This window comes from Gracilinanus agilis, chromosome 5 (genome assembly GCF_016433145.1).
Source record: "Gracilinanus agilis isolate LMUSP501 chromosome 5, AgileGrace, whole genome shotgun sequence".
NCBI lineage: Eukaryota > Metazoa > Chordata > Mammalia > Didelphimorphia > Didelphidae > Gracilinanus > Gracilinanus agilis.
The window spans coordinates 164,326,073-164,341,519 of NC_058134.1; the positions used below are offsets into that span (position 1 = coordinate 164,326,073).

General features: G+C 34.3%; 1 pseudogene; it reads left to right on the forward strand.

The window, feature by feature from the left end:
• Positions 1-12,665: 12,665 nt before the first annotated feature.
• LOC123249994 lies at positions 12,666-14,923 on the forward strand (annotated as a pseudogene).
• Positions 14,924-15,447: the final 524 nt, after the last annotated feature.

Below are 15,447 nucleotides of genomic sequence, written 5' to 3' on the forward strand. Positions count from 1 at the left end.
CAGAACTAGAAAACTAGTTTATATATATATATATACATATATATATATATATATAATTTTTTTTATTCTGCCTGGTGAGCTGAACTGAAGGGTGATCAGCTGGATTTTCTCTAATGGCAGTTATAGGCAGTTATAGGTTGCAATAGGGTAGCTAGCTAGTTGGGTATTAGGCAATTTCTTTCTCTACCTCTTTCCTTTATTTCTTTCCTTTACTATATTTTTTTACTATCTCTTTTTTAATTAAACTAAATTGTTAATTGTTAAAAGCTTTTAGAAGTTTTCATTTCTCTGCCTTAAAGGGATAATATTATTTTACAGCTACTATATTCTCATTAAAATGTAAGTTATTAAAAGCTGCTCTCTTATTAGATAGATAGATAGATAGATAGATAGATAGATAGATAGATAGATAGATGGATGATAATATTTTTGTGTATTTTTTGTTTCTGTGTGTGGTTGGTTTTTTGTTTGTTTGTTTTTACCACCAGTAGAAAGGAAGGCTCTTATATAAAGCAGACATTTAATAGAATATTTATTCAATTAAATTATCAATTTTATCTTTTATGGGTTTTTTGTCACCAAGGATGACCTTTGATCTATCCTGCCATTTCATTATAATCTTCTTATATCTTCTCAGTTTATTTAAGACAAGAACATCAATATTACTTTAATTTAGTCCCTCCAGAAAGGTCAACTAGTTCATCATTGGAGAAGGATCTCAGAGCACTCTCTTTCCCCATTCTTGCCACTCTACTAAGACTAGAAGGTTGACCAAGGTGGAATAAAATCTGTTTTGCTTTTTTCCTTGTCTTTTGGGTGATCTTGGTCAAACAAATCAGGATTCATCATTAAGTTTATTGACGATAAGCTTCTATGTGCTTGGGTAGTCTAGTCTTCAAGAAACAGATATAGTTTATCAGCCAGAGCTACTTAGAGTCTTTCTAGCATGTAAAATTCGCCATATTGTGTGTTTTGCTAGCATAGCTCTTAATAACCCATGATCAAATAGAAACTACAGAAAACTAATGACACATATTTCCCATCTTTGGGCAGAAAAGCAGTGACATGGATACAAAACAAGGCACATATTTTCAGACATAATCAATGAATTGCTTTCTTTTGCTTTATTGTGTTTGTTTCTTACAAGGGAGGTTTCTATGGCAGGGAAGGGAGAGCTACTGTAGAAGTAGAAATATTATCTAGATGGTTTTTAATTTATGTAGCACAATGTTTAACACATAGAAATCATTTAATACATGCTTTTTTGTTTACTGACTGATTTAGCCTTAGAAGGTTATTTGTTAAGTAGGTTCATTATATAATCTAAAAATGAAAATGTGGTGTGAAAAAAAGATTCAAAGTAAAAATTTCTTCTTTGAAAAATAGCAAAGCATATTCTACTGAATTATTGTTTCTAAAGTTATATTTGCCTCAATTATTTGCTCATTAAAATTAACCATGTGATAAAATGAGAGACTTGGATAATTACATTATTTAAAAAACTTAAAAGGTGATGCCAAGAAGATGCTAACTGTAAGATGAAGATGTGAAGAAGTAGAATTCTGTAACTTGGAGGGCCTGACTTACTGCTTTACCAGAACTTATTTTATAAGACACTTTTTCTTCTAACTTCAGGAAACAAACAAACAAACAAACAAAAAACTGGCTATAAAGCAAGTCTACAAGTTGATCTACTTCACTTACAGTCAATCAAAAGATCTGGCAAGGAAAAATAAGACCTCTACATTTCTGCAATCTGTAAAATTAGGTCATATTTCTGGACTTTTCCAGAACTTATTATTTTGGCTATGTGTAGTAAGAAAATTTCCAGAGGGCTAGATGATCTATCCCATCACATTTGCAAATATGTATCTAAACAATGAAATCTGAGGTCCTATGAGTATGATGGCATTCTGTAGCAGCTGGATGAAATCTGTAGAATCTTCATTGAATTTGAGATCTTTGGAGCCCTCTAAGGAGGTTGTATGGGAAGCCACTAAGAGAAACAGCCTCAAATAGATAAAAATCCAAGACTCCTCTTTTGATCCCTTTTATGATCCACACCTTTTCTTATTGAAAAGTATTATAGTTTTATTGAAAAACTTTAAGTTCCTTGCAAATCAGCATTCAAGAGGTTAATATTCTCTACTTTGGTCAGAAATCCAATTTCTTGGTTTCAGACAGTCGAGGTCAAAAATTCCTCCAGGAGGGGCTATCTATCTGTCCATGAGAAAAATATTCCCAGACTTAGCTTGCTGATAATCAGGTAGATAAAAGTCCAGCCTGGTTCTTTTCTTTATCTTGAAGCTTCTGAAGCCTCTTTGTATTTTCTAAGTTGTAATGGCATTTCTGTGTAGCTGTAAATCTTTCTCTGTGCTTTTGGGTGAAAGGGAGTTTAAATTTCATATATAATAAACTTGTGACTCAATGGCACTTTGGAGAAGCAGCTCTGAGCTAACAGAAAAATCGTCTCCCATCCCTTTCTTTATCAACTAAGCAGTCCTTATAAGATTGTCTGGAGATGATAAATAGATTTTGACAAAGTTGTACATGCATTATCATACAGTTCATATTTCTATGTTTGTCTCATTGTGAAATAAGACACATTGTTTACATGAGATTGAAATTAATGGAGAAAATAAAATGAAGAATAGTATACTTCAATTTGGAATCAGATTGTGTCAGTGCCTTCTGTGCTTGTAGATATTCTTTCTCATCATGAGTCCCTCAGAGTTGTCTTGGATCACTGCATTGTTAATAATAGTTAATTTATACACGTGAAGATCATACACTATTGTTACATTATACATTCTCATGGTCCTGTTTATTTCACTTAGCACTGATTCATATAATTTTACTTTTTTGTGTGATAATCTTGTTTATCATTTCTTATATCACATTACAATCATATATAACAACTTTTTTACCCATTCTTTAATATTAATTAAATCCCTTCATTTTTTCATTTCTTTTCCACCACAAAAAGAGCTAAGAATTTTTTTTACATCTAAGTCCTTTTCCTCTATATTTTCTCTCTTTGGGATACAGACCTATTAGTGGTATTTCTGGGTCAAAACGTGTGCACAATTTTTTGGCCTTTTGGGCATAGTTCCTAATTACTTTCCAGAATGACTATACCAGTTAACAGTTCCACCAACAGGCTATTAATGTCCCAATTTTCCCACATCCTCTCCAAGATTCATGAATTTTTGTTGTATTAGCCAGCCTAATAAGTGTGAGATGGTTCAATACACATTTCCAGGTCTGTCATATTGTGAAAGAAGACACATCACTTGTACTAGGGAAAAAATTTATGAAGGGAATATAGTGAAGAATGGTATGCTTTATTTTCTGTTCAGATTCCATCAGTTCCTTCTGTGGCAGTGAATAGCCTTTTTCATCATGAATTCCTTGGAGTTGTCCTGGATCCTTTTATTGCTGATAATAGTTAAGTCATTCATAGTTTATCATCATACATAATTGCTGTCAGTGTGTCATTCTACTTCTATATAGTTCTAATTGCTGAAAAAGTTTTCCTTAAGATTACATATGTGTCTTTACAGCTTCACTTTGAGTCAAGCAGAACAAATCAAACCCCTCTTCAGTATGACAGCCTTTGGAATGCCTTCTTTCTTTCTTTCTTTTTTTTTTAATAAATAAAGGCAAAGACTTGCCCAAGGTTACTATGATTATAAGAGTATCCATTTGAAGATCTTCTGATTAAGCAATTCTTTTCATTACACTGAGCTAACTTTCCTAGAATCATACTGCTAATGAATATTAGAGAAAGAATTCAAACCCAAATTCTCACTAATTTCATGTCTAAATGTCTATACTCTGCTTTTCAAGTTGGAAGGGACCTTTGAGGTCACCTAGTCTATCCGAAAGACATTAAGTATAATCTTCACCTCCACTATACTATTTTGCATTTTAAATGATTAAATCTATAGCTGGATAATCTTGTTGCCTTTGCCTCACTTCTCACTTCCCTTGATCCCATAACTTCACCTCTCAAATTACCACTTCAAAACTAGAGAGAGACACCATTACATAGTGGATAGTGGTCTGATTTTGCACGTCAGTAACATTGTTTAATTGATAAGTTGTGTCTGGATCTTTATGAGTCTCTATAAAGTGTTCTTTTTTATTTATTTTTTTTTTTATTTTTACCTTCTGTCTTAAAATCAGTACTGTATATTGGTTCCAAGGCAGAAGAATGGTAATGGCTAGGCAATGGGGGTTAAGTGAGTTGCCTCGGGTCACACTGCTTGGAAGTGATAGAGGCCAAATTCGAACCTAGGATCTCCTGTCTCTAAGGATGGTTCTCAATTCACTGAGTCACTCAGTTGCCCCTTGCAGGGTTTTCTTTTTTTTTTTTTAGCAATTTTTTTTAAACCCTTGTACTTTGGTGTATTGTCTCATAGGTGGAAGAATGGTAAGGGTGGGCAATGGGGGTCAAGTGACTTGCCCAGGGTCACACACAACTGGGAAGTGGCTGAGGCCGGGTTTAAACCTAGGACCTCCTATCTCTAGGCCTGACTCTCACTCCACTGAGCTACCCAGCTGCCCCATCCCTTGCAGGGTTTTCTTGACAAACACACTGGAGAGATTCACTATTTACTTCTTCAGCTCATTTTACAGATGAAAAAACTGAGGCAGAATTAAGTGAGTTTCCAAGGATTACAGAACCAGATTTGTACTCAAGTCTTCCTGCCTTCAGCCTCAGTGATCTAGCCATTGTGTCACCTAGTTGCCCCTCAAAACTATAATACCTTTCAAATATGCTTACTCTGCCCATTAATCTCTTATTTACTTATCACATGGTTTAACTTAAACTGCTGATAAAAAAGGTATAGATTAAAAAGAAAAAGGAAAATCATGAGAAAAATATATTTTGTTATCATTTCTTTATTAGTATCATATATTTATATTTTTATTGCATAAATGATTTTTAAATGAGGAGTGATAATTACAGGCCTAAGAAGCTCTAAGATTCAGTATCTGAAAGTTTTTGTATAATTCTGAAAAGCAATTTCCAGATAAATTTGACCAATGAAACATTTAACAAAGAGAGTATAATTCCTTTCTTCCGAAACAGTGTCATCTTTTGATTTGGAAGATTATGAAATCGCAGAGAATAAGTAATAGACAATTAATTGAGGTGGGGAAGACATAGGTTCACTTCTGACACATATTGACTGTGTGATTCTGGGCTAGTCATTTAAAATCTCAGTGTTCTAGGCAAGTCAATAAAAATATATGTTCCAGAAAAGGTGCTGACCTGTATTAATAGAGTGAGCTTCCTTATTTCGGAATTCCTTAAATCATTGATGTCAAAAACTAACCAGTGATGGGCAACCTTTTGAGCTTGGTGTGTCAAAATTCACCAAAAAACTGAGTATAACTTGGGTGGTGTGTCACTTCAAGAAAAAAAACACCACAATTTCATGATATCTATAGTTTAAATAACAAAAATGTATAATTGTAATATATAACTGTATTTAATAAACCAAAATACGTAAATTAATATAGGTCGAATTGTCATCTATAGTGCACAGAGTGTCTACACTACAGTAAATGTTTCATCCTTGGCATTTGGCCCCATACTTCTCTGTATGTGGCCTCATTCAGCCATTTGTCATCAAAAATGGCTATGCATGTCATTGCTGACCTGCATGTCATAGGTTTGCCATCACTGGACTAATCTCTACCTCTGCAAACAGACTTTAAGCTTGAAGCAACACCAGAGATGTCAATATTTCTTTAGTATGAGAGATGTGTCTTCTTTCATAACACGACAAATTTGAAGCAATACTATTGGTGTCAAACTCAAATAGAAACAAATCCATGTGAGCTACAAATTGACATAAAAAACCACAGTTTTAAACTCATTGAGTGTGTATTTTTTTATTAATTTTGCTAAATATTTCCCAAATATATTTTTATGGGTCCAGGCTTCTAAAAGATTTGCAGGTTGGCAAATAGCCTGCAGACATTAAGTTTGGCACTTATACAATCTAATTTTACAGATAAGGAAACTGAAGTCCAAAGAAATTGATTTGCTGTGGTCAACATGAGTAGAAAGCAGCAGAGGCAACATTTGAAATATGGTCCTCTGAATCCAAACACATTTCTTGTAATAAATGATGACATGTAAATGGAGATGAAAATTACTGACCTGAATTGTTTTTAGCATTAAACACCCAAGAAGCCTTGTTTCTCATGTTGGAAAAAATTTTTTTGGAATAATTGATTATACAACACTTTGTTTCTTTAATAAATCTAGACCATTAAATCCATAAAGATTTGATCATTAGGAAAACATTCTCAATTTTTACTATGGAAAATGATAGGTCTAATACAAGTATGGAAGAAATTTTTTAAAAAGGCTGAATGTGTCCCCTTTTTTCTTTTTTTAAATTTAAACTTTTTTTTCAAATCTATTTTTTTCTTTCCCACTCATTAGCTTCACACAATTTGGGTGAAGGGAGAAAAATAAAGTCATTGTAACATGTAAGATGAAGTAGAACTTGGTTTAAGAGTTATTGTAACTTCTAAAGAAGAGAAAGGTTTTCTAAGCCTGGCTGTATGGACTCCTGTAAAGTGTAGTCCAGGTAAGCAGAAGAAGTTGTCCTCAATGGAGAACAATCACTAGAGCACAAGGAGGACCTTTGGATAAAGAGAGCAAAGGAGGAAGGGTTTTGAAGAGAAATATTCTTTGTTGTGAGTATATTTGTAGAGGGGGAAGTGCTACCAGAGGAATTTTACAATATAAGTCAAGAGACTAGAAATGGAGTTTGAATCTGGTTGGCCCATCATGCATTCTTACTCTAAAATGGGAGGTAGCTCTAAGAGAAAGAGCCAGGAAATGGCTCTGTAGTAAACAGAGAAAAATATAGCATTGAAACTTGAACCACTGTCAAAAATACTAGGGGGATTTTTTTTTTGTTTGTTTTACTTCATTTTGTTTGTTTAAAACCTAACTGGTAGATGAGAATTTTATTATACTGAATAAATACTACCTAAGCTTCTCAGTAGGAGAAAAAATTCAACCATGTGAATCTGGGTCCTCCATTTTGTTTTCTCTTCAGCTGAATTTGTAGGCCTAGTAGCCATATTAATCTTGTAGGCAAAGGATCAATCATAGTGAGCAGTCTTCCCTGTTGATTTCTCTCTCTGTATGATCATTGGATTAAGGAAGGTGACTAAAGAATAGGCATGCCTGGTGGGGAGAGAAAGATGTGATTTTGCATGAGTTGAGTTTACCTATACTCCAAATGTATTTGGAGGAAAAAGTATGTTTACCTTTCCTCTAATTTATTTAAAATTTAACTTAAATCCCCACACAAGCTATATGATGCTATCACTTATTTATGAGGAGATTAGGTAGGGATTATTCAAGAAAAATAACTGTGTTTTGCTTTCCTAAAAAAAATGAATCTTTTTGGTCCAAAAGAATGACATAACTATGCAGTCAAGAAGTATTTATTAATTGAATCAATACTACATTCATATAGTTGTGCTAAAGATTCCTTTATTTTTTCCATCCATCCTTCCTTCCTTCCTTCCTTCCTTCCTTCCTCCCTTCCTTCCTTCCTTCCTTCCTTCCTTCCTTCTTTCCTTCCTTTCTTTCTTCCTTCCTCTATTCAATATTTATTAAGATTTTTACAAGCAGCAAGGCATTAGGCTAAAAAAATTGTTTGTGGGACCATATATCTGTCTCTCTCTCTCTCTCTCTCTCTCTCTCTCTCTCTCTCTCTCTCTCTAGCTAACTATCTATTCATCTTTCCTTTCTTCTTTCCTACCCTTTTTGCTTTCTTCCTTACCTTTTTTCTCTACTTAGTTTCTCTTTTCCTTTCCTTTCTACTGAAGTTTTGAAAATAAACAAATTTTATTGTTATGAGCATTAGCTAAAGGAAGTAAGTATGAGAGCAAGCATATATGTGCATATATGCTTGAGGTTGATGACATTTTGTCCTGAAAGCAAGGGACAGTTACTCTCATGGATTTTTTTTAATAACAAAAGAAAAGAAATTTAGGAAACGAATTTTGGCTTCATCAAACAATGTAACCCCCAAAGTGAACCCTCTAAGGCAGTTATAAGAAAAGGGGGGAGGGGACTGAGAAGGGAGAGTTTCAAAAATAAAAAGATCTGATAATTAGATTTAATTGGGTCATCTCATTACTAGACTCGTAATTAATCTAATCTATCATTTGGTGTTGTTACACATAGCAGGTGCAAATGATGATGAGAAAGCATTATTTTAGGGTATAAAATAGAGAGCTTTTCCAAAAGTGAGAAAAAAAAAACTAATAAAAGCTTTAAATTTTAATTTGTTAAAGTAAAAATCTGTGAACTTATAAGTAAATGTGTGCTAGTGTTCTAACTGACTCAATGTTAAAATGTACTAATATGCATATAAAAATAGTATTGGATCTTGCGCGGAGTTAGGTGATTGTAAAAAGAGGATGAAAAAAATAGGTGTTTTGATAATTTCTTTTCCAGAAATGGATTATCTTTAAAACCCTATTTCTCTTTCAAATTTACCATTAAGCCAAGGCAGAATATAACAATAGAATTGCTCATTAAAATTTACTTTCAAACAAAACAATAGGTTAAATGAAATAATGTGTAGAATATCAGCCTACTTCCAAAAAATTGATATTACCTTTACCCAGAATTCCAATAATACATCACCGAATTTAGAGTGCTGAACATCAGACCCAAGGAGGTTAAATGTGATGTGCATCTGAATCTGGTTCTACATATGGAGGAATGAATGCCAAAGCAAGAGATATAATTTGCAAATATTTTGCTGTACAGAGGGACTTGTGGCATTGTACCAAACCATACACAATGCTCTAAAGAGCTGTCAATTTGTATTATTTATAGAGCATTATTCTTAAGTCCTGTGGCTATGAGCCAGCTTTTGATATGGTATAGATTTTTGGCACTTTACACTAGCTTGCAATTGGAATAGATTTAGGATCAGTCTAAAAAAGTGGGTGATTTGCTATGCTATTTTAGAGCTATTGTGACTGGACATGGATTTCCCAGATCTCACAGGAATAGTAAGGAAAAACCTAAGATAAAACACCATGATATCCTTTAAATCATTGCCAGCTTCATATTTCACAGATGCAAGAGTATTTCTTTTTTTTTTTTAAATCACTATACAAAATGGTAGCCATAAAAGAAACAATGAATTGAGAGTTTAGCCAATATAAAATTTCAAAACTTCTTAAAAATAAAAAACAAAGATAAAACTGTATGTTATGAACACTCCATGTACTCAGACTACCTGGAAAACTTCATAATCATTTCTTGGATAGTAAAAGGCTTATCCACCAAAAAAAAAAATCCCTCCATCCCCTACATCCATGGTCTGAACTTAAAACTGAAAATGTTCATTATTAGCCCAGTACTTTATATATAATAGGTGCTTAATGTATTTTAAAATTAGATTCAATCATTTTGTCCCTAAAAGGTTTATTTTAAAATGAGCCTCTGTTACCTAGAAAGAATTCCATATTAACATGTTAGTATATAACATGGTATTAATTGTAGGAATATTACTAATGAATGTATTATATAAACCATCTAGCTTTTTTTTTACTAAGTGAATGAGCCAAAAAATGAACAAGTATTTTTGTTTTTGTTTTTTAACTATTAGAAAAATGACTATAGTTTGGGGTGTTATGAGGGGAGGTCAGGGTCCATAATTGATGATATGACAAAACAAGAGTTGACAAAATCTAGGGCAGCCCAAGGGGAAGAACAGTATTCCCCCCAAAATCAAAGGCTCTCCAAACTGAGTTTCCTACTTTTTGTGACTGGTTTTTCACTACTATTACATAAAAATCTTTCCCCCCCTTTTTATATGTCTTTTCCTTATTCCTCTTTTAAGTTTTTTATCCAATTGGAGCCATAAGTAGAAATTTTCGTACCTGGGACAATTTTAGTTAAAGTGAGGATGTGAATGATAGGTAGAAGTAAGGTAGAATTTCTCCTATGTGAAATTAATGTAGATCGAAGAATAGAGCTCCTGGGAATTAAGGGCAATATGGAATTGGATGGTGTTTGAAAAGCTAGGAAGAGAAGAAAAGAACTATGAACCAGGTAGTGAACTTATTAGGAAAGAGTCAGAGTGATCCAGGATCTTTAGATGGTTACAAGATTTGGTGAGTATGGAATGAAGATGAAGAGTTGTTGAGTCATTGTGTCAGAGGAAGTGCCTAAAAGCAGCTGTTAAAAACAAAGAATATGATGAATCTCCTTCCAGGCTTAGTGTATCAAAATGTGAGAGAAAAGAGTTAGTCAGCTTTGGAAAGGGTGCCATCACATGGGTTGTTTTCAGGAGGAAGCTAGGTTTCACTGAAACACTTCTGTTTAGTAATATAAGGAGGAAGAAATATAGGATCATATCTTTATAGTTGAAGGGACCTTTGAAATCATCTAATCAGGCAATCTCATTTTAGAGATGAGAAAACTGAGAGGTCAAAAGAGTTGAATTGACTTGCCTATGTTTGTATAACTAGTTAGTGGTAGAAGCAAAATAAAACACAAACTTCTAAACTCTAAATTCATTTATGTTTTCATTATTACCAAAATAAAGACGGTCAGAGGTTGATATGGAAAGAATCACAGAAGAAAATAGAAATTGAAAATGTGTACTACTGAACTTATTATAGGGAAGGATGGATGGAGGTGGAGGTAGCAAAGGGGTTTTGGGAGATGATCTCACCCCTGTCCACCATCTTGTAGCTGCCTATTTTTAACCAATTATTCTTCCTGCTCAAGGGTGTCAAGTGTTATTAGTGTCCTCTAAATTTGTACAAAGCCCTAATAACCTTGCTCTCATTAAACCTGTATATTCTTGTTCTAGCCCCTGGGGAAAAATAATCATCTGAAATAGAATCAGTAAAATAATGTTTATAGATATGTTGATCCAAAGTAGTCTCAGAGAAATAGAATATCTTCTTTAGCTAAGGACTAATTCCAAGTTTGAATTTTCTTAGCAATTGTCAGGAAAACTTAAGGGAGATCATTGTAATGTGGACCAGATTTCAATTTCATTTTACCTATAGACAAAGAATCAGACTGTGAAAGTGGATAGTAGTAGTGAGTGCGAATTAACTGGTTATATAGCATTCTGTTTTTAAAGGGAGGAGGGTGTGGGGGAAGAAAAGTCATTTTAATCCCAAACCACCAGAAATTCAAACTTTTAAGTATTTGAAGAAACATGGGTGAAGAAATAATGTCTAAATAGTTTAGACATGTTCCTAGTCACATTAGCATGAATTCACTTAATGCCTATTAAGTTTCTGAAAAGTTCTGGCTTGGCACAAAACCAGTGAAGAAGCAATCATGCGTTCCAGTTTCCCTAAGCTTGAACAGAAGTGGCTGAAAATTTTCCTCCTATTGATTTCACAGGAGAATTTTTACTCCTGTATGTTGTTCCTTCTCTCCCTCCCAATCCCTGACAACTTTGTCTTTTGAAGATGATTGGATTCAATGTGTGGAGCAGTATGATTATTTTATCCACAAGTTGGAATACAAAATAATAAACTATGTACTGAAAAGTATAGAAAATTTTGATTTAAGAAATGCAAAAAATGCATGTGGAAACCTAAGAAGAATTTTGCAAATGTGTAATGAAAAGCAAGAAAAGGATTTGGAATCTGAGGAGCTGGATTTGGCTTTAATTTGCCACTTACTCTCAATGTAACTATAAGCAAATCACTTTACCTTTGTGGATTTTAATTTCCTTGCCTTTTAAATAAGGAGGTTGAGCTAGATCATAGCTAAAGAACCATCCAGCTCTAAATTTATGATTTCAGATATATATCTTCAATATTATAGTAGTGAACAAACAAAAATGTGTACATTTCTAAGAAAAAAAAATTCCTAGAAATCTTAAGTACTATGACTAACAGTTCACTTGTCTAATTACTAGATCTAATGCAAAAGTAGAACCTTAAGAGAGGTTAGGATCACAAAACTCTAGAGCAGATTCATAGCACTCTTGATAGCACTGGGATCCAGTCCTTGCAGCATCTTAGAACCCTTAGCTTAATTCATGGATTTGTTTAGATCCCAGCTCCTACTAGAAATTATTACTCTTCAACTTATCTCCTACTATCTTGTCTGTGGACAATATGAATGTGGAGAATATGAATTCCTAAAGGCCGTGGGCTATAAGGCTATGAATATTTTAAGGCTTTAATTTTTGTTAAATTCAATTAATGAGCACTTATGTAGCACTATATGCCAAGCACTCTAGTAAGCATTAGAGATACCAAGAAAAAAATAAGAAAAGAAAAGAAACAGACTGTACCCTTTAGAAGCTAAGTAGAATTGAAGTTTTTATAGCTAGTATGGAAGACAGCAGGGTATATTGGTATTCAGAGACATCTAACCCCTCTGGGGCAAGGTCTTGCTGAGTCCATCTTTGGTTTCCATCTCTCCCACTCTCACCTGTGGCTCCAAGAAGTCGTAGCTTTCTCAGCTAGGCCAGGGAAATTGTCTTGCTAGTTGGGCTAAACCAGATTAAGGATGAATGAAGGTTTTAAATGCATTGATAAGTTAAGGAGGATATTGACCCAAGCATTTGAATTATTTTCCTAGCAGAATGGGAGGGTAAAAACCATTCATTCTAACAGTCATGAATGCCATGAAGGTAGGTGATGCAGGTACTGAGGAGCACTGGGAACACGATTGGACATTGAAGACACCAAGGTTATTCATTGCTTCCTGGGTCATCACCAGTTGTCTTGAATTTTGTCCTCCCACTGGGAATTCAATGACTTTGGAAGATTCAACTTTGTGCAACTCTATTTCATTTAAATCCAACTCACAGGCAAATTAAACATTGCCAAAGCAATATCTTTGTGCCTCTTCAAAACCAAAGAATGAACAACAACAAAGCTGGGACTGGAATCTAGAATTGGACTCTAATATTGATCTTTCCACTATATCATGTAGTACACAGTGAGAATAGTAGATGATAAATTAGCCTAGCATAAATGAAAAGGGACTTTATTTGGTATCAGAAAATGGGTTTTCAGATCCAGGCTCTTCTACTTACTTTGACCATCTCCTCATCTGATATTGGTCAAGTTATTTAAACTCTGGGCCTCAATTTCCTTATTTGGAAAATGAAGATGTTTATGTAATCTCAATAAATATTTTTGATTCTAAATTCATAATAGTTTAATCCAATCAATATGTACTAACATTCCAGGATTTTTTTTCTGAAGCATCATCTTTTTTAAATGATATACTTATCCTCATATATCATTCTATTAAATTATGACCATTATTTCCAGGGAAAAAAGAGGCCTCAGAGTCTTCTGGGATTAGGTAGCATCAAATCTGATAACATCCTGATTTTCAGTTATACATCAATACAATCTTTATATAGCTAATGAGAACTTATTTAAAATTACTATCTGGGGACAGCTTAGGGGTGGATAGAGTCAGGCCTGGAGACTTCACTTAAAATACTAAGTGGATGGTTTACCGGCTTTCTCCAGATTTACATAATTTACTTGGAGTGAAGCCCTAAAATTAATTTAAACATATATCATAGTGCGGCTGCCACTGGCACTGGAATAGCCTTCCACCCATCTGTGCCCCACACCATAGTTACCATTGTCATTCCCTTACCCCCACCTGCCTAACACTTCCTTGTTTGTGTGAAATGTGACAGATGACATCAGATTCAGACTTGCTCAGGGAATTTGGTCCTTATGGTCCCAGAGTTGACATATACTTACCACTTGATTTCTTACACTCCTAGTCTGAGAAGATTTACTAATATTCAATTCCGAGATGTTCATGATGCCGAAGATGCGCTGCATAATTTCGACAAAAAATAGGTTTATGGACATCAAATTAAAATCTATTTTTTACAAAGGGAATTCAAAACATTAGATCAAGCCAAGAGAGAAATAAATGTACATGGCTCTTCTAGCAATGATGACTAATACAGATAAGGTGATCCAGAAGCTGTTATGAAAGGAGGTCTAAGAGTTGTTCTTTTATTTATAATTATAGAAGATATTATAGTCCTAGAAGCAGATCTACTGGAAGAACACACTGTAGCAGAAACCATTTAGACAATGATAGATACTGATTCCAAAACTGGTCTTTTTCAAAGTCTAAATCCAAGTCAAGATCATGAACCAAGGGCCAACTCAAGAAAGAAATGAAGGCTAAGTGTAACAACCATGATCTTAAGTGGGGTCAAGGCTGCCTCACAGAATTCCACAGTGCCCCCCAGAACTCCAGGAGAGGGGGCAGTTGGGGCAGTTAAGAATCTGGGTATAAAGAGCCAAGACACCTAACTTGCAAGGACACTTTGGACTATGATTTGGGGATTCAGGAGAGGCTGGGATGAAGTGTAGCATTGTTTTTTGTTAGCTCATCTCTGACCTCAGGAAGCAGTGTTACCTTGCTGGTTTACTCCATAGAGACTATATCAGGCTGAGTACACTGGGAAGTACCACCTCACTTACTAGATCTCAACTATCTTCAAGCAAGATTGCCTTTCCATCTTAAACCTAGTTACTTTAGATTAGGAGAGAGATTATTTAGTGAGTGGGATAGAAGTTAAGTTGTTCAAAACACATTCCCCTTTGGGGAATAGCTAATGTGAGTCAATTCAACATAAGTCAGGTTCTAGGTCTGTATTTCACATCAAAATAGACCAAAATGGAAGACGCTTCTAAAACAGATTCTAAAACATATTATAAGACGGGCTCAAGATTTAAAAAAAAAAAGGAATCAAGGGGAAAAGAACCAACCAAATCCAAAACCCAGTCAAGATCACAATCTAGGTCTAAGTCAAATAACAGACCAAGGTCCTGAAGTAGACCAAAATACTTCAGCCACTTACAGCATAATCATAATTTTTTTTAAACAACTGCTTGAACACATGGGCTGTTGGGGATATTATTGGGGATGTGGACACTAAATGATAACTCTAGTCCAACTATCAATAATATGTAATTAGGTCTTGATCAATGATACATGTAAAACCCAGAGGAATTGTGCATTGGCTAAGGGGGGTTAGGAGGGTTTGGAGGAGAGAGAAAGAACATGAAATACATAACTAGGAGAAAATATTCAAAATAAAAAAATTTGTAAAATCATAATCATTACCTTCTTTGGAATTTATAATCTTAGAGAGTTACCTATAATACTGAGATAATAACTGACTAGTCCCGGATCACATAGCTAGTATTTGTGATGAATGAGACTTTAATTCAGATGCTACATGCCTCCTGGAACTAGTCTCTATACACTATTGCACAAGACCTCTAAATATATGCTAGATGTTACTACTGAATACTGATGCTGGGTTTTTACATTTAATGCAAAGTGTGCTGAATTTGAAATGTTTGGACTCGAGTTAAAATCCTGACTGTCTCACTCCCTGTGCA